General features: G+C 39.0%; 1 protein-coding gene and 2 long non-coding RNA genes across 4 annotated transcripts in view; all 3 read left to right on the top strand.

Annotated features, from left to right (window-relative positions):
- LOC5572358 overlaps positions 1-18941 on the top strand; it is a 305718-nt gene that overhangs the window by 118882 nt on the left and 167895 nt on the right. The window lies entirely within an intron of this gene.
- On the top strand, positions 7361-11684 carry LOC110677936. The gene is made up of 2 exons (XR_002501303.1): positions 7361-8758; positions 10635-11684. It is a non-coding gene; the product is annotated as an uncharacterized LOC110677936 (long non-coding RNA).
- On the top strand, positions 12182-15167 carry LOC110677935. The gene is made up of 2 exons (XR_002501302.1): positions 12182-12926; positions 13007-15167. It is a non-coding gene; the product is annotated as an uncharacterized LOC110677935 (long non-coding RNA).

Here is an 18941-nt window from a genome sequence, read left to right as displayed (position 1 = left end):
ATAGGTGTTTTTCTTTACTGGCACGATAAACAATCCACGAACTTCCAATAACAACAGTGTCCCCCAGGCTTGGAGCATGTTTAGAGGGGTTTTATCATGCACTACTATCCCCCCAATCTGATTAAACTTGTAGCAGTATACGATAAACAGTCTCTCATAATGTGCAGCATGTTATGATAGTTACAGAGAGCGATACGTGAGAGATTCTCTCAATTTTCTCAGGATTCAATCCCTGGTTGGGACATCATAGAACACTCTTATTATTATGCCGACACTTACAGTGGCGAACCATCCAAAGTTTGTTGAATAAAGTGAACCTTTCGCAAGTCTACACTTGTAGTGTCGAACCATTCAAAGTTTTTTTAATTACAAAAATAAAGGTATATAAGAGGTGTTCTGAAAAAAAAAAATGTTAAACATAAATAAATCATGCATCAGAGTTTGTGTCGACACTCACAGTGACGAACCATCCATAGTTTGTTGAAAAATCATATTTACATCCCACCATTGTAACGATTGAATGTGCAGTCATACATATTTTATAGATTAGAAATAGTAGCATGAAACGAGCTCACCAATTGATCCGTTATCCTTGACTGAGCAGCCACAATCCACTTCGGCTTCACTCGTTTGCTCGGCTATAAAAAAGCACTCAGGAAAAAAAAAATAAGCGCGCGACCCAAAAAGAATAAAAAAAAAACTGTTCGGGCTTTCTTGACGCACTGCCCAGAAGCAAGCGTCAAGGTCGAAGGATCAAACAGAACTAACCGATCGCGGCACTTTTTCACTTTCTTCAACCGAACTCACCGATCACGCCACTTTTTCACTTACGAGACCGACGCGCGACATGTTTGATCCTGCCCTCGTCGCTCGCCCCGGCAAAAGCAAGTGTCAAGGTCGAAAGATCAAACAGAACTAACCGATCGCGGCACTTTTTCACTTTCTTCAACCGAACTCACCGATCACGCCACTTTTTCACTTACGAGACCGACGCGCGACATGTTTGATCCTGCCCTCGTCGCTCGCCCCGGCAAAAGCAAGTGTCAAGGTCGAAAGATCAAACAGAACTAACCGATCGCGGCACTTTTTCACTTTCTTCAACCGAACTCACCGATCACGCCACTTTTTCACTTACAAGACCGACGCGCGACATCTGTACATTTGTTGATTTGACCGTATCATAAAAAGTCATACTGTAAACAAAAACTGTCGAGTAATGTTCTTAAGAAGATTCTTGATGAATTCTTGGTTTGGTGTCGATAGATATCTTTGTTGCAAAATTATAGCATATAAATTTCAACTGTTGTACAACAGCGCGACAGCCTGAAGGTTAATTACATCACACAACATTGACTTGTGTTTACATTACAATTACAAGCCAAATCCTGAACGTCTGAGATATATGAAAGTTTGATAGTATTACAGATTTTGACACCTTACCATGGAGATTTTCAAAGAAAAAAGAATGGGCTACACTGTTAAAAATAATGAAGTTTACACGTCATGTAAATTTAAGTCTGTATTCATGTAAAATTATGTTATATGTCATGTAATCACACAGGATCACTGGATTACATGACATATGATTGAAGTTAACATTATATATCATGTAAATATCCATGATATTCCATGCTCCAATTATGTGTATTATATGTCTCAGAAATTTACACGTTTCGTTCGAACTGTGTAGGGTTGATGTGGTGATATACTAAAAAGCCTCTACAAAGAGAATAATTGAAAAGTGGACGGTGTCCTTTATTCGATAGCATTGGTTGTGTTTGTGTTGGCACTAAAAAATAACAATTCAATATAAATAGTCGATGAACTGTGGCCAAACAGAATCTATCAAACATAATTTTGAGGAAGTAAATCACTGAGTTTCTCTTAACTAAATGTTCCATTGATTTCTCTGGGGTTTCTTCCAGGGATTCCTACAGAAATTGTTCTAGGAAATTCCGTCTTAGGTTTCTCGAAAAATATGCCCACAGTTTATTTCACACAGAAATCGATCCTGCAAACTATTCCAAAGATATCTCAAGTAATTTCTGAACTAAATTTTTCATGAACTCGAAAAGTATATTCATGGTATCAACATTTCATTTATAGTTTTTGTAATCAAATCCTCCAAGATTCTTTCAGGAATCCAGAAGTTCCTACAGAAATTTTTGTAGGAATCTCCCTTTTATAAGACTTTCTTCATTAATTTCTGTAAAAATCTTTGACAATTTCCCAAAAAAACCTCTCAAAGACATTTTTGTGAAATTCGGAAAAATCTCTGTTGACATCTCTGAAGATAGCCTAGGATGTATCTCTGGAGTTATTTCAATAGGTAGCTTAAAAAAAATTTCCTGGTGGTAGATTTAGAGAAATCTGTTAAGTCTGCAAAACACTGACTAAATTTATGAAAAACAATGAAACATCTGGAAGAATCGACAAGATTTTTTTCCAATGTTCCTGGATCTCCACATCAAAAAACTAAGTAATATCGACCGATGTGAATTTCAACTATGTACCTATATGTGAACGTAGTTTCATTCGATCACATCCAATTTTCTACAACATTGTGCTTCAAATGTAAATGAGCGACATTGATGTAAATGTAAAAAAAACCCTCTCGACCAACAACACACAACTTGTTTCAAATTTTTCAATGCTTCTTCTACGTGATGAGATAGCCGATAGATAACGGGCTAGGATTTCACTCGCTGAATCGTGGTTCAAATCCTATCCAATTGGTTACCTTTCTTTTGTTCACTATTAAAACCGGTTCGATCGATTGTTTGACCAATTTTCAGCTTCCTCCTGCTAATTTTTTTACGTATGAAAATGTAATTGTACATCATATTTGCGACGAGAATGATGTGCATATAGAATGACGAGATAATACTTTATTTTGCTGTGTCCAATTAAATTCTTAATCTACTGTTTAAGTGCTTTCGATAAATCGCTGAAGAAAACCATGAAATTATTTCTGGATGCATTCTTAGAAGAATTCTCGGATAATTTTTCAAAGGAACCTTGAACAAAAATCATGGAGGAATTCTTATGAAAATATGAGATACTAATTGGATTCTCTGGAGATTCTTTAAGACTGTTCCCCGGGAAACTCTCAGTGTTCCAGAAACTTACTCACCGTCATAGGTATGGACTTGCAGCATCGAGCATTTCAACAAAACCTTCCCCTAAAAGTTTAGAATAACTACAACAACAACTTATACTTTGCGATGATACTAAACTTTTTGGGGTGTTGCAATATTGAAAACGAGTGTTGTAGTACTTGGTGAAGCGATTTCATACTTATGGCGGGTAGAGCATCCTGGAGACAAGTCTGAAAGAATATTTAGAGGAATCTCTGGAGTAATTTCCAAAGGAACTTGGAAACAATCTTTGCTGAATTCTCGAAAGTGTCTAGAACAATCATGATAAGGAGACTCCTTGGGAAATCCGTAAAGAATTCTTTGGATGAATTTATGAAGAAGAACCGTCGGAGTAATATTGAAGTATACGTTAAGAAAATGCCTGAATTGTTTTTGATTATGTTTTTGCAGTAAACCATGAAAAAATAATTTAATAATTTGAGTAATACCTGCCGTAATGTGACGAAATCTTATACAATTTATCAATGCTTGTTCCAATTTTCTGAATAATTCTCATAGAAAACTCTTGCATTATTTCCTGTTCCCCGTTTGGCTTCTTTTTGTTTCTTGCTCGGATATGGACCTTTTTGCGGACATGTTGTCTATTAAAAAACTATATTTTAGACCAGCAATTGAATGCTCAGAAAATTGAGAGAATCTCTCACTTATCAGTCTCTGTAACAATCACGATTCACAGCTCATAATGAGAGTCTGTTTATTATCTTCTGCTACAGCTCTGGTTAGATCGGGGGATAAAAGTGCATGATAAAACCCATCTAAGCAAACTCCAAACCCGAGGGACAGTATTACTATCGTATGTTTTCAGATTGTTTATCATGTCAGTAAAATATGGAAAATAAGCGAGAGAAATGGGTTTTATTATTACTCTTCGGGGGCTCTCGTTTGTTGCCATTATTTATCAAGCGAAACATGTTCGATCACGATACATCACCGATACAGGTGTGGAGCATTTCTTCACTTGCTTTGATCGTGCTTCAAAATCAACTGAGAGCGAATTCTTCAATACCTGTTTTAGATACAAATGAATAAATGCACGAATAATTTGTAAAAAAATATCAACTTTCTAAACATTTTATACTAAAAATTGAAATGTCGCCAGCACACATAGAGTGAAACTCGTCGTGTGTAATTCTCTTTTAAGGGTTAAATGAGTATCACTTTTACCAACTGTTACCAAGAAGGTGCAAAATCCTCACTAAATTCTCAGAATGCATCAGAATGAGAAAAATGTGTTCATACAAAAGTTATTATTTTCCATTTGGAGAAATATTCATTTGTTTATGATTTATAACAGCTTCTATTAGATTTTCGGTGCACTGGTTAGTCGAATCCAATTGCGCCATCAATATCACTTCGACCAAAATACCAAAACACGTCCCGAAAGGATTCCCTTTCGTCGATTTTCCCGAGCCAGAAACAAATCATTTCCGAAAGACAGTCAATGAGGGTGGCCATTTAAATAATAAAGGCAGCCAGTGCGGGTTCGGTTCACGAGTTCGCGTGCAAGGAACATATTTTCCAAACTTGGACTCCGGCACTCGATTCAAACGATTGCCCGGTGATGACCACACGGCACGTGCAAGAACTGATGTGGCCGAAGCAAGAACAAGAGAGCGCGAGGTGCCAGACAAAACACACTTGAAGCGCGCACAAACTGATTTCGTTAAAACATTTATTTATGTTTGTGCATTTTGTTGTTTCAGAAAACTTCTTCCTAAGTAGTTTGGAAATAGTTAGGGCATTTTGTGGGTCGATAGTGGTGGTGGGGTGTAGTGCACGGAGATAGAATGTAGACGACGCGTTTTCTTAGCTTAGCGTCAGTGCCATGGGCAAAGCTAGGATTTCCATCAGGGAGGGAGAGTTATTTCATTAATATTACGCAAAATAAATTCAATATACGCAACCGCAGCTAAAGGGAATTTTTTGTATCATTATTATCTAGACCTGGGCAAGTTCATCTCGGGACCAATGGCTTTGCTTCCTTTCCGAAGGAAGTCATCACTATAACCTTACGATCCTGAAGTTACTGTGAGAAATTGAGCGAAATCCGTCTTGCATAGAGAGGGGCTAAACGAGTTTGAAGTTTGTATGAAAATTGGTTGAACAATGGTTCTACTTATTTTTTCTTTGTTTTGAAGATTCTTCAATCAACCGGAAAGCCTTTTCGTTAAGGAACAGAAATAATATATGAATTTCGGTCGTTTAGCCCCCTTTATAGTTGACGGAATTTGCTCAAATTTCAAATGGTTCAATCTTGATTCGAATTTCTTGGAAAATCCTTGTCTGAGTAAGGAAATTTTCTCCAAATTCCTGCTTTGGTGTTAAAACTTCAATAGAAAATAAATGGAATATGTGGTAGAACATCTAAACGAATTCTCAGAGCTGTCCCCTGACTGCGCCCATGATCATTGCCGCCGTTCCGTCCGCTCCATCGCGTTGTCGTCATTGTGGATAAGGGCAGCACAGTTTACCAGGAAAGTCAGCGCACGAACAAAACTAACTCTGGAAGTTCTCTGGGCTCTGGATTGGATAGTTAGTGGGACCGAGTACGGGATAGGCCATCGGCCATAATAATGGCTTAGCCCCGTCCGTATACACATAGTGAAAGAGCGCTCGTGTGCTGTTGTGCAAGCCTGTAAGAGCATCAATGCAACTCGCTGCTTTTATAAACTCACTATGACTGACTATGTGTGCCAGTCGACGGTGTAGCGGAGTTTGGGGCGAAGTTGCCACTTTAAGCTGTTTCTTCTATAAATTCCAAATATCATCCGAAATAACGTGCTTTTCAGCACTACTTCTCCTTCTTGGCATTACGTCCTCACTGGGACATAGCCTGCCTCTCAGCTTCTTATGAGCACTTCCACAGTTATTAACTGTGAGCTTTCTTTGCCAAAGTTGTCATTTTCGCATTCGTATATTGTGTGGTAGGTACGATTAGTACGAGGTAGTTCTGGTAAACGTGAACTGCCAAAAATACACCATGAACTACCATCATGTTTACATGGATGTTCTCGGAACTAGGAAACGCGTTCACATAAACATGATCTAGTTCACATTGTATGTTTGCTCGTTGACGAGTTCAAGACTGCTGTTCACGGATATGAGAACGGATTTTTTTCTGTGTATGCCCAGAGAAGTCAAGGAAATTTCCATTACGAAAAGATCCTGGATCGACCGGAAATCAAACTCAGACACCTTCAGCATGACTGTGTTTTGTAGCCGTGGACTCAAACCACTCGGCTATGGATGGCCCCCTTAAAGTTTGTCGCCTAAATAAATTAAATTTCTTTGTTTTGTTTGTGTGTGACGAAAAAATATACTAATTTTTAAAATGAAAGATATCCAAAGACTTCGTCCTTTACCGGAGAGGCTTGTGTCATCCGCAAACTTAAATTGATGACAACAGAGATTACTAAAGTAAGTCAGATGTGGGAATATTGTACAGTATTGGTCTCAAAATCCTGCCTTGAGGATCACCAGCTCTTACAGGAGTTCTTCTTAAGTGCTCGATATGAAACACAGCTTTGAATTATTCCAACGATGTACGTTTGTAAATTAAAGTTTTAAATTTTAGAGTCTAGCCTTCATGCCAAATACTGTCGAATGCTTTTCCAATGTATAGAAAAGTGAGACCAATTGAATAGCCTTCAGATTTGTTTGCACGAATCAAATTTGTTACACGTAAAAGTTGGTAAGTGGTCGAATATCCATGTCGAAATTTGAACTGTTCATTGACAAAAATTGAATTTTTGTTCATGTTTACCATCAATCTGTTCAAAACGACTTTTTCAAAAAGTTTACTGATGGATGAAAGCAAGCCGATGGCCAGAGACTTCTGCAGGATTTCTGTCCGGTTTTAAAATTTTTACAACCTTAGCATTTTTCCATTTGCCCGGAAAATATGCCAACTGAAAACATTTGTTAAATATATATATCATATAAGTTTCTTGAAAAGGATGTAAAAAATTCCAGGAGCTTTCATATTTTTGAATTATTTGATAATCTCTCACTTCATCCAAATCAGTCTCCCAGGAATTGAACTGATTGAGAATGCTTTCGAAATCGTAAGTAACTTGATTTTCAAATGGACCTGTGAGTCCTGAATTAAATTTGTGCGCCCTTTTAAACTGAAGCGGAAATATCAAATTGGAAATTTGGTGGCCACCCTATGTATATTGTATATTGCATCTTTATCTACATGCGAATTGAAGGAACACTTGCCCCTGTAGGGATTATGAGAGGTTAGCAGCAGAGTATAGTTAAAACAAAATATGTTCGTGAACCAACGAACTGTTTAACTAGTACTGAAAATGAAATCAATGCAGATCATAGTAGGCATAGGTTTACGAAAGAAAAAGAGGAATCAGTTTGTTGATGTGTTTTGAGAAGAATAAACGTGCTCTTATAATGATGAAGAAAGTGTTAATTATTTAGTCTAACTCGATTGAAATTCTAAGGGAAGCGTGATCGGGAAAGTGTCTGAATTCGGCTACTTAAAAAGGTCTAGTCACTACATGGCGCATCTGCTCCCAGAGGTGGGAGAAATAACGTGTGCAAATCTGAGGACCTGTTAGGAAATGTCCGTTTTTTGATTTTGCTTGTTAATTAGTGGGGATTTGAAAATGAAATGGATCCTGAAATTATCCGTTACAATGAACAATTTTCAGTGTTATTTGCCTCAGGTGATCGTGTGTTAAATGGATATACCCAATGAAGAAAGTAATGCGTGCTTTGAAAAGATTGACTCCAAGGATTTTTTTCACGAGCATGCACGTGGGTGACGAAAAACCGAATGCTTGCAACCGTTTATTATATCCTGTTTGTCTAAGGTAGGTGTTGTAAAAAAAAAACTTCGATAATGTGTGCGCTTAAATAATTAGTGAAGATAATGAGGATTTTATACAAAATGGACCAATGCAAGCGTTCACTGTTTGAAGTTTTAGCGGTGCCGTGTGGCCATGGCAACCACTGAATATGGCGACACTCAAACGCCAATTTAGTAAACACGTGCATTTATTAATACTGCAAGTATCACGGTCTACTATGTTAATAAAAAAAGGTACAAATGTTTGATTCCTGACACTAGTTGACCAAAACAACCCAACAATGATTGGACAAATAACTTCCGCTCACTTAATAACCAACTGTATTCTGTCAATGCGAGCAGCGTTGTGAGCTTTTTGAAGTTTATATGGTCGAGTATTTGACAGAAAATGCAAGTCCCCTGAGAGGGTAAGTTACAAATGACAGAAAATGCAAGTCTCCTGAGAGGGTAAGTTACAAAAGAGCAAGTTAGTTAGAAAAACGAGTCCCCTGAAAGGGTAGCTAACAGAAAGTGAGTCCCCTGAGAGGGTAAGTCCCCTGAGAGCGTAAGGTACAAAAGAGAAAGAGATTTAGAAAAGCGAGTCCCCTGAGAGGGTAGCTAACAGAAAGTGAGTCCACTGAGAGGGTAAATGACAGAAAATGCAAGTCCCCTGAGAGGGTAAGTTACAAAAAAGCAAGTTAGTTTGCAAAGCGAGTCCCCTGAGAGGGTACTTAACAAAAAGTGAGTCCTCTGAGAGGGTAAGCTAAGAAAATTTCAAGTCCCCTGAGAGGGTAAGGTACAAAAGAGCAAGAGATTTAGAAAAGCGAGTCCCCTGAGAGGGTAGCTAACAGAAAGTGAGTCCCTGAGAGGGTAGCTAACAGAAAGTAAGTCCCCTGAGAGGGTAAGCTAAGAAAATTTCAAGTCCCCTGAGAGAGTAAGATACAAAAGAGCAAGAGATTTAGAAAAGCGAGTCCCCTGAGAGGGTAAGCTAAGAAAATTTCAAGTCCCCTGAGAGGGTAAGTTACAAAAGAGCAAGTTAGTTAGAAAAGCGAGTCCCCTGAGAAAGTAGCTAATAGAAAGTGATTCCCTTGAGAGGGTAGGCTAAGAAAATGTCAAGTCCCCTGAGAGGGTAAGGTACAAAAGAGCAAGAGATTTAGAAAAGCGAGTCCCCTGAGAGGGTAGCTAACAGAAAGTAAGTCCCCTGAGAGGGTAAGCTAAGAAAATTTCAAGCCCCCTGAGAGGGTGAGGTACAAAAGAGCAAGATATTTAGAAAAGCGAGTCCCCTGAGAGGGTAGCTAACAGAAAGTAAGTCCCCTGAGAGGGTAAGCTAAGCAAATTTCAAGTCCCCTGAGAGGGTAAGGTACAAAAGAGCAAGAGATTAAGAAAAGTGAGTCCCCTGAGAGGGTAAGCTAAGAAAATTTCAAGTCCCCTGAGAGGGTGAGGTACAAAAGAGCAAGATATTTAGAAAAGCGAATCCCCTGAGAGGGTAGCTAACAGAAAGTGAGTCCCCTGAGAGGGTAAACGACAGAAAATGCAAGTCCTCTGAGAGGGTAAGGTACAAAAGAGCAAGAGATTTAGAAAAGCGAGTCCCCTGAGAGGGTAGCTAACAGAAAGTAAGTCCCCTGAGAGGGTAAGCTAAGAAAATTTCAAGTCCCCTGAGAGGGTAAACGACAGAAAATGCAAGTCCTCTGAGAGGGTAAGGTACAAAAGAGCAAGAGATTTAGAAAAGCGAGTCCCCTGAGAGGGTAGCTAACAGAAAGTAAGTCCCCTGAAAGGGTAAGCTAAGCAAATTTCAAGTCCCCTGAGAGGGTAAGGTACAAAAGAGCAAGAGATTAAGAAAAGTGAGTCCCCTGAGAGGGTTAGCTAAGAAAATTTCAAGTCCCCTGAGAGGGTGAGGTACAAAAGAGCAAGATATTTAGAAAAGCGAGTCCCCTGAGAGGGTAGTTAACAGAAAGTGAGTCCCCTGAGAGGGTAAACGACAGAAAATGCAAGTCCCCTGAGAGGGTAAGTTACAAAAGAGCAAGTTAGTTAGAAAAGCGAGTCCCCTGAGAGGGTAGCTAACTGAAAGTGATTCCCTTGAGAGGGTAGGCTAAGAAAATTTCAAGTCCCCTGAGAGGGTAAGGTACAAAAGAGCAAGAGATTTAGAAAAGCGAGTCCCCTGAGAGGGTAGCTAACAGAAAGTAAGTCCCCTGAGAGGGTAAGCTAAGCAAATTTCAAGTCCCCTGAGAGGGTAAGGTACAAAAGAGCAAGAGATTAAGAAAAGTGAGTCCCCTGAGAGGGTAAGCTAAGAAAATTTCAAGTCCCCTGAGAGGGTGAGGTACAAAAGAGCAAGATATTTAGAAAAGCGAGTCCCCTGAGAGGGTAGCTAACAGAAAGTGAGTCCCCTGAGAGGGTAAACGACAGAAAATGCAAGTCCCCTGAGAGGGTAAGTTACAAAAGAGCAAGTTAGTTAGAAAAGCGAGTCCCCTGAGAGGGTAGCTAACAGAAAGTGATTCCCTTGAGAGGGTAGGCTAAGAAAATGTCAAGTCCCCTGAGAGGGTAAGGTACAAAAGAGCAAGAGATTTAGAAAAGCGAGTCCCCTGAGAGGGTAGCTAACAGAAAGTAAGTCCCCTGAGAGGGTAAGATACAAAAGAGCAAGAGATTTAGAAAAGCGAGTCCCCTGAGAGGGTAAGTTACAAACGAGCAAGTTAGTTAGAAAAGCGAGTCCCATGAGAAAGTAGCTAACAGAAAGTGATTCCCTTGAGAGGGTATGCTAAGAAAATTTCAAGTCCCCTGAGAGGGTAAGGTACAAAAGAGCAAGAGATTTAGAAAAGCGAGTCCCCTGAGAGGGTAGCTAACAGAAAGTAAGTCCCCTGAGAGGGTAAGCTAAGCAAATTTCAAGTCCCCTGAGAGGGTAAGGTACAAAAGAGCAAGAGATTAAGAAAAGTGAGTCCCCTGAGAGGGTAAGCTAAGAAAATTTCAAGTCCCCTGAGAGGGTGAGGTACAAAAGAGCAAGAGATTTAGAAAAGCGAGTCCCCTGAGAGGGTAGCTAACAGAAAGTGAGTTTCCCGAGAGGGCTGTTTTTGTTCAAAGCGGGTTTCCTGAAAAAGAATCTGATAAAAGTAAGTCCCCTGAGAGGTTAACTGGCAAAATAGATTTTTTTTTAGAGAGTTACTATGAAAAGCGTGTATTTTGAGAGGATAGTTAACACAAACTTTAAAGAGACTATAAGCTACATAAAATATACCTAACACAAATTGTATATAATGAGAGGGTAATTTAGATAAAGTGAGTATCGTGAAAGGGAAGTGGAGAAAAACGAGACTTGTAAAAAGATAACATAAATAATGCGAATACCCGAATTGTTAAGTGCCAAAGTGAGTTTTCTGACATAGTCACTGTTAAAGCGAGAGCCCTGAGGGAATAGCTATCACAAAACAATTCTTCGAAGTAAGTAATCCTAAACAGCGGGTACTCTGAGAAAATATCTTACAGAAAGCGAGTTTCTATTTTTCCGAAGTAGCATGTAAAAAATAAATAATCAGAAAAATATGATTAGAATGTATAAAGCGATTTATGCTATTGAAACTTTAGAATATTTCGATCTCTTACACTCACTTTAATGTTATGAGCATGGAACACTTTTGCCACAGTAGTATTTTTGTAACATATATAGCCAGTAACACAGAATCAGAATAGGGTAAAGAGCGTAAAAAACACTCTTTTCAAAGTAGTACCCAGTAACAGTAACCAGTAACATAGAATTAGAATGTGTAAAGCACTTGGTGGTTCTTAAATTTCAGAAGATTTCAATCTCTAGTGCTCACATTGATGTTATAAGCCTTGAAAATAGATATAGAAAATAGAAGCTAAAAGGTTTTATTGTTTAAAAAAAAATAAATAAAATCAATGTATAATCTATGCTTATGTATAAAAGTTTTTTTAATTTGCTTTGTCAGGTTAAGTCTGAGTGAAGTTAAAAACAAATTAAAAAAGGTAATAAATGAATTGAATATGATAAATAAAAAGTAGTTTGACTGTTCCGAAAAAGTCAACTAAAAGAATAGCCAAGTTAAAACGAGTCCTCTGAGAGAGTATGCTATGGGTGTGCCGGTTCCTCGAGAGGAAATCTAAGTCCCCTGAGAGGGTAAATGACAGAAAATGCAAGTCCCCTGAGAGGGTAAGTTACAAATGACAGAAAATGCAAGTCCCCTGAGAGGGTAAGTTACAAAAGAGCAAGTTAGTTAGAAAAGCGAGTCCCCTGAGAGGGTAAGCTAAGAAAATTTCAAGTCCCCTGAGAGGGTGAGGTACAAAAGAGCAAGATATTTAGAAAAGCGAGTCCCCTGAGAGGGTAGCTAACAGAAAGTGAGTCCCCTGAGAGGGTAAGATACAAAAGAGCAAGAGATTTAGAAAAGCGAGTCCCCTGAGAGGGTAAGCTAAGAAAATTTCAAGTCCCCTGAGAGGGTGAGGTACAAAAGAGCAAGATATTTAGAAAAGCGAGTCCCCTGAGAGGGTAGCTAACAGAAAGTGAGTCCCCTGAGAGGGTAAACGACAGAAAATGCAAGTCCCCTGAGAGGGTAAGTTACAAAAGAGCAAGTTAGTTAGAAAAGCGAGTCCCCTGAGAGGGTAGCTAACAGAAAGTGATTCCCTTGAGAGGGTAGGCTAAGAAAATGTCAAGTCCCCTGAGAGGGTAAGGTACAAAAGAGCAAGAGATTTAGAAAAGCGAGTCCCCTGAGAGGGTAGCTAACAGAAAGTAAGTCCCCTGAGAGGGTAAGATACAAAAGAGCAAGAGATTTAGAAAAGCGAGTCCCCTGAGAGGGTAAGCTAAGAAAATTTCAAGTCCCCTGAGAGGGTGAGGTACAAAAGAGCAAGAGATTTAGAAAAGCGAGTCCCCTGAGAGGGTAGCTAACAGAAAGTAAGTCCCCTGAGAGGGTAAGATACAAAAGAGCAAGAGATTTAGAAAAGCGAGTCCCCTGAGAGGGTAAGTTACAAACGAGCAAGTTAGTTAGAAAAGCGAGTCCCATGAGAAAGTAGCTAACAGAAAGTGATTCCCTTGAGAGGGTAGGCTAAGAAAATTTCAAGTCCCCTGAGAGGGTAAGGTACAAAAGAGCAAGTTAGTTAGAAAAGCGAGTCCCCTGAGAGGGTAGCTAACTGAAAGTGAGTCCCCTGAAAAGGGAAAAGACAGAAAAAGCAAGTCCCCTGAGCGAGTAAGCTACGAAAATATCAAGTCTCCTGAGAGGATAAGTTTCAAAAGAATGCCTTAAGAGAGTAGCTAACAGAAAGTGAGTCCCCTAAGAGGGTAAACGACAGGAAAACCTAAGTAAGCGGACTGTTACGTGACTTACAAGTATTTGAATTGCTATTTGCTGATAAAATTAAGAAATCTTGAATTGAGATAATGTGAGTTTATCGAATGGGAAGTGAAAAAAGGGAGACATGTGAAAATATAACAAAATAATAATAATTTTATATAATAATAATTATATAAAAATATAATAAAATAATAATAATAACATCGAAATAATGCGAATACCTGAATTGATAGGTGAGTTTTCAGAAATAACCACTGTAAAAAAACTAGAACCCTGAGAGAATAGCTAACACGAAACAAGTCTCCTAAATAGGCCAAAACAGCAAGTACTCTGAGAGAATATCTTACAGAAAGCGAGTCTTTTTTTCCAAGTAGCATGATTCAAATATGTAATTAGTAAAAATGTGATGAGAATCTATAAAGCGACTTGTATAATTGAAACTTTGAAAGTTTTCGATCTCTTATACTCAATTTAAAGTAATTAGCTAGAAGGACTATTATTTGCGTTACATATACTGCCATTAACACAGAATGAAAAAAGGGTAAAGAGCCTTAAAAAAACTCTTTTATATGTAGTATGCTAAGAAAATAGAGCACCAGTTACAAAAAAAAATTAGAGAATGTCAAGCATTTTCTGATTTTTAAATATTGGAAGATTTCGATCAGTTATGCTCATGTTGACTTTATGAGCCCGGAAATAGATAGAGAAATAGAATACGAAGCTAACACATTTCGTTGTTAAAAAACTAAAGCAATGTATACAAATTGCTTACATTAACATTTTTAAATTTTGCTGTGCCCGTTAAAGTTTAAAAGAATTCAATTTTTTTAGGAAAAAAAAGTAATAAAAAATGAATGCAATAAATAAGTTCATAATTAAGATCGGAATAACTGTTCTGAAAGAGTCTCCTAAGAGGGTAGCTGAATTGGAACGAATATAAGCTAAAAAAATGCGAGTTGCCCGAGAGGGTAGCTTTTGAGAACATAGAAATGGTAACATAAAATTCGAATGTGTAAAACGTTTTGTGCTGTTGAAAATTTGAAACATTTCGATCTCTTATGCTCACCTTCAATCTTATAAGCCTGAAAAACTTTTTCCGAAGTAATATTTTGAAATCACAGATAGATAATTAAATAAAGTTAAAGTGCTGATGTAGTTTTGGAAAATTTCAATCTTTTATGATCACTGTTACGTTATGAGTCTTAACACGTTTTGTGTTGTTGCAGTTTTAGAAGATTTCGATCTTATATGCTCACTTTGACATCATGAGTCTGGAAAGCTCTTTTCAAAGTTACATTTCAAAAGCATAGATACTCAGTAATAAGAAATTAAAATGTGTAAAGCGTTTTTGATATTGAAATTTTAGATGACTTCTATTACTTATGCTCATTTTGGCGTTAAGGAATATTGTGGGAGTTAAAAAATGTTCCGAATGTCATTCAAGACCACGCAAACAAACTAATTATAACCTTGATTTTTTCTAGAAGAAGAAGGTATCCGGAGAAGAAAAAATTTGGATCAAACGTTGAAAAAAGGCAGTTGCTGAAATCTTCAATCGTGGTGGATACAGGAAACGAACACTATTCAAAAAGAATCGTAAAGCTGTTTGGGCAATACTAAATTTACTTTTGTCTTTTCAGGGTCATATAAAGATTCAAGTAAACAGTTCTATAACAGATAGCGGAATCGTAATGATGAAACATGGAATTGGTGATCAACCAGGAAGAAGCTTTTTTTTATTCTCAAGTAATTCTCAAGTATGAAGAAAGAACATCTTATATCATGCAACATAATTTTAAATAACATTTACGTACTAGGAGTAGAGGAAGGGGTGAATGTAGGGATTATGAGAGGTTAGCAGCAGAGTATAGTTAAAACAAAATATGTTCGTGAACCAACGAACTGTTTAACTAGTACTGAAAATGAAATCAATGCAGATCATAGTAGGCATAGGTTTACGAAAGAAAAAGAGGAATCAGTTTGTTGATGTGTTTTGAGAAGAATAAACGTGCTCTTATAATGATGAAGAAAGTGTTAATTATTTAGTCTAACTCGATTGAAATTCTAAGGGAAGCGTGATCGGGAAAGTGTCTGAATTCGGCTACTTAAAAAGGTCTAGTCACTACAGCCCCAACATCCGCTACTTCAATGGGTTCTTTCGCCCCGCAGTTTCCCCAATGCGCTCTCGCGTGGATGTCGCGAATAAAAAAAAACGCTGACTGCGCGATTCCACTATAATAGTAGTCGACGACCGAGATATACACTATAGAGCGTGCTGCAGCTCGCCTATGAATAGAGAGCAAAGTGGCCATTTTGGAGGTGAGAAGAGGGTTAGCACGGGATGAAGGGAGTTCATAGGAATAGGGCCAAGTTGGAAAAGCAAACGATTTTTTTTCCAGCGAAGTTTCCTTTCGTCGGGAACAACAACTCGCGATTCAGTATAGTGACGGCCAACCAACCGCACTATGAGCAAGAAATCAAAGTTTGGCGACGAAATTCCTAAAAGATCCTTTTCTAGATATGGGAATTTCTCATTATTGACAACATATGAGTGAGTTAGAAGCATTGTTCAATATGAAAGTGCTTAGAATTTGTTAGCAAAACTTTGGTTTCTGCCCCATAGTGCGGGGCGTTAGTAAGCATCGTCGTCCGATGCCCAGAATCGATGCTATCAAAAAGAGCTAGTTTATTTGTTTTTCTCCTTCCTTCGTCGGTTGTTACCTCGTGACTATTGAGAGGGGGGTGGAGAGGGGGAAGCATCTGGTGGCGCTCTAGGGGATGGTAAAAGTATAAAGAAACAATTTGTGCATATGTATTGTGGAATGACGAGATTCATTCTCGTGCCTGGTGCTTTGACAAAAAAGGGCACTTTGATGCTGGCTAGATGGTTGGCATATAATGGAAGACGTGCAGATAGCAATTATATTGCAGCCGAGCGAACTTTCAGGTCTCTTTCTCTTCTCTATTACTAGCGGTTGTAGTGTGATGTTATCACACAGGGCAATGCAGCTTCGCTAGGGGGGCAGTAAATGCACTCGGCTATATGTTTTTCATCATTGATAGGGGATAAAGAGAATACTCTTGACGTTGGAGTTGGTAGTAATTGTACACTGCGATGAGCACTTTGACAGTAATGTGATGTGAAAGCTAAAAATTCAGTAATATTGGCCAACTAGAATGCTTTCGGATGGATTTGCCATGTGATATTTTATTGCTATCCTAAGAAGATTGCAGATACCTCAGATAATTGGAATATTCAGGATTCCCCTTGGATATTTTTCCAAGTATTACTTATGTTGGCAGTTCTCTGGGATTTCACTGGACTTTTTTCCATGAATTATTTCTAGGAATTCTCCTTCCAGCACTCTCAAGGACTTCTTTAAAAATTCCTCAAATATTTGAACAGGGATTTCGTCAATTCTCAAAGATTCCTGTAGGGATTCCGAGACAATAAGTAATAATACTGCGAAACTTTAACTGTAAGAAAATCAGTGTAACCTGTTTTCTGCTGAAATGCCTAGAACACATTATGGAACCAAACTGGAAAGTCCACTCTTTTACACAAAGTTTTATACGATATTGAGAAAAAATTCGTTCAAGAATTACCCTGTTTGATTTTGGATGCTGCATACAATCATGAGCTATATAAAATGAATAGGGGAACATGGTCTAATTCCGACCTAGTAACAGTTTTTTGGTCTTATCTCTTCAGCACGATGAACTGCATGAAAGGTTTTATTCTTTAGTTTTTAGTGATCTGCCTTCTTAGATTTTTTTCCAAGACTTTTTCTTGACTACAGCAATAACAAAAGCACCATTGATTATTTTACGTGGTTGAACTCTTGGAATAGATTGAGTACATGTTGAAAATCAAGAGATCCGTATTGAACCAAATCAAAAGGTCTGGATTGGACCAATACGCATTTGGTGATACTCGAACTAGTTGAACACAAACAAGGCATAGAAATATCGAAACCATATGGTCAGACGAAAGTTTAGGCCTTGGGAATTCCATTATAAAATAACATAAAAAGCTTGGAGAAATATTGTCGCTTACTTACTTGATACTTGATGGGCTACAATTCGCTACGATGAATCTGCGCCGAATTGATGAGTCTTCTCCACTGGGCTCGGTCCTAGGCCAATCGCCTCCAGTCGCCCTGAACGTTAAGTGCCCTTAAGTCCTCCTCTACTGCAAAAAGCCATCGAAGTCGGCAGCCTCGTCCGGGTTCTCTGTTGAATATTATCTTTGCTTGTTGTTCTTCCGGCATACGGGCAACGTGACCAGGCCAACGCAGTCTGCCGTGTTTTATGCGCTTGACAATATCTACCTCTTTATACGCTTGGTATAACTCGTGATTCATGCGACGCTGCCAGATGCCGTTTTCTAGTTTACCTAGTATTGTTTGCAGCACTTTACGTTCAAACACCCCGAAAGCTCTCCGATCGACTTCCTTCAATGTCCATGATTCATGGCCATATAGTACAACCAGAAGAATCAGTGTCTTGTATAACGCAAGTTTTGTTTTCGTTTGCAGGCTACGGGACTTCAGCTGGTTACGGAGCTCGTAGAAAGCCCGACTCGCAGCTGCAATACGTCTTTTCACCTCGTGGGTAACATCATTATCGCATGTCACTAGTGTTCCAAGATACACAAATTCTTCCACTACTTAAAACTTATCACCACCTAGCACCGTTTCGCTACCATTAACACGTCCGTACCCACGTTGACCACCAGCTATCATGTACTTCGTGAGTCCGATCCTCGCTGTCCTTCTCTTGAAAGGCACGAACGCTTCTTCCACTGCCCTACGGTCCATCCCAATGATGTCGATAACGTCCGCAAAGCCAAGGAGCATATGAGAACGTGTGATAATGGCACCGCTTCTCTGCTCACCGGCTCTCCTGATAGCACTTTCGAGCGCTATGTTAAACAGCAAGTTAGAAAGAGCGTCACCCTGTTTCAATCCATCTATGGTTACCAACGATGACGAAATCTCGTCCACCACCCGCACACTAGATTTCGATCCATCAAGCGTTGCACGAATCAGTCTAATCAGCTTCGCCGGAAAACCATGTTCGGACATAATTTGCCACAACTCGTTTCTCTTCACTGATTCGTGCGCTGCTTTGAAATCTATAAACAGATGACAAGTCTGCAAGTTGTACTCCCGGAATTTATCTAGGATTTGACGCAGGGTAAACATTCATACGGTATCAATCTGTTGAACAGAATTCTAGACATGATTTTGTACGCCGAATTAAGGAGTGTTATCCCTCGGTAATTGGCGCACTCCAGTCGATGCCCTTTCTTGTACAAAGGGCAACTGAGACCTTCCAATCAAATAGTAGGCATTTGTTCTTCCTCCCATATCCTCGAAATGATACGGTGAAGGAGTTCGTGCAGCTGCTCACTTCCGTGTTTGAGAAGTTCGGCTGGGAGCTTGTCCTTCCCAGCAGCCTTGTTGTTCTTCAGCCCATTGATAGCTTTCTTTACCTCATCTAGCGTTGGAGGATCCACAGCCTGTCCATCGTCATCGATTTGGATTCTGCTACCAGATCCACTTCCGTAATCTCCGTTTAACAATGACTCGAAGCACTCTTTCCACCTAACGGCCACCATTGTTTTATCCGTCAGCAAGTTTCCTTCGCGGTCGTGGCACATGGCGGGAGACGACGCTGTTTTTC

The sequence above is a fragment of the Aedes aegypti genome, chromosome 3 (genome assembly GCF_002204515.2).
Source record: "Aedes aegypti strain LVP_AGWG chromosome 3, AaegL5.0 Primary Assembly, whole genome shotgun sequence".
Lineage (NCBI taxonomy): Eukaryota > Metazoa > Arthropoda > Insecta > Diptera > Culicidae > Aedes > Aedes aegypti.
The sequence above is the reverse complement of the archived record's forward strand: the minus strand, read 5'-3'. Positions and strand labels throughout refer to the sequence as shown.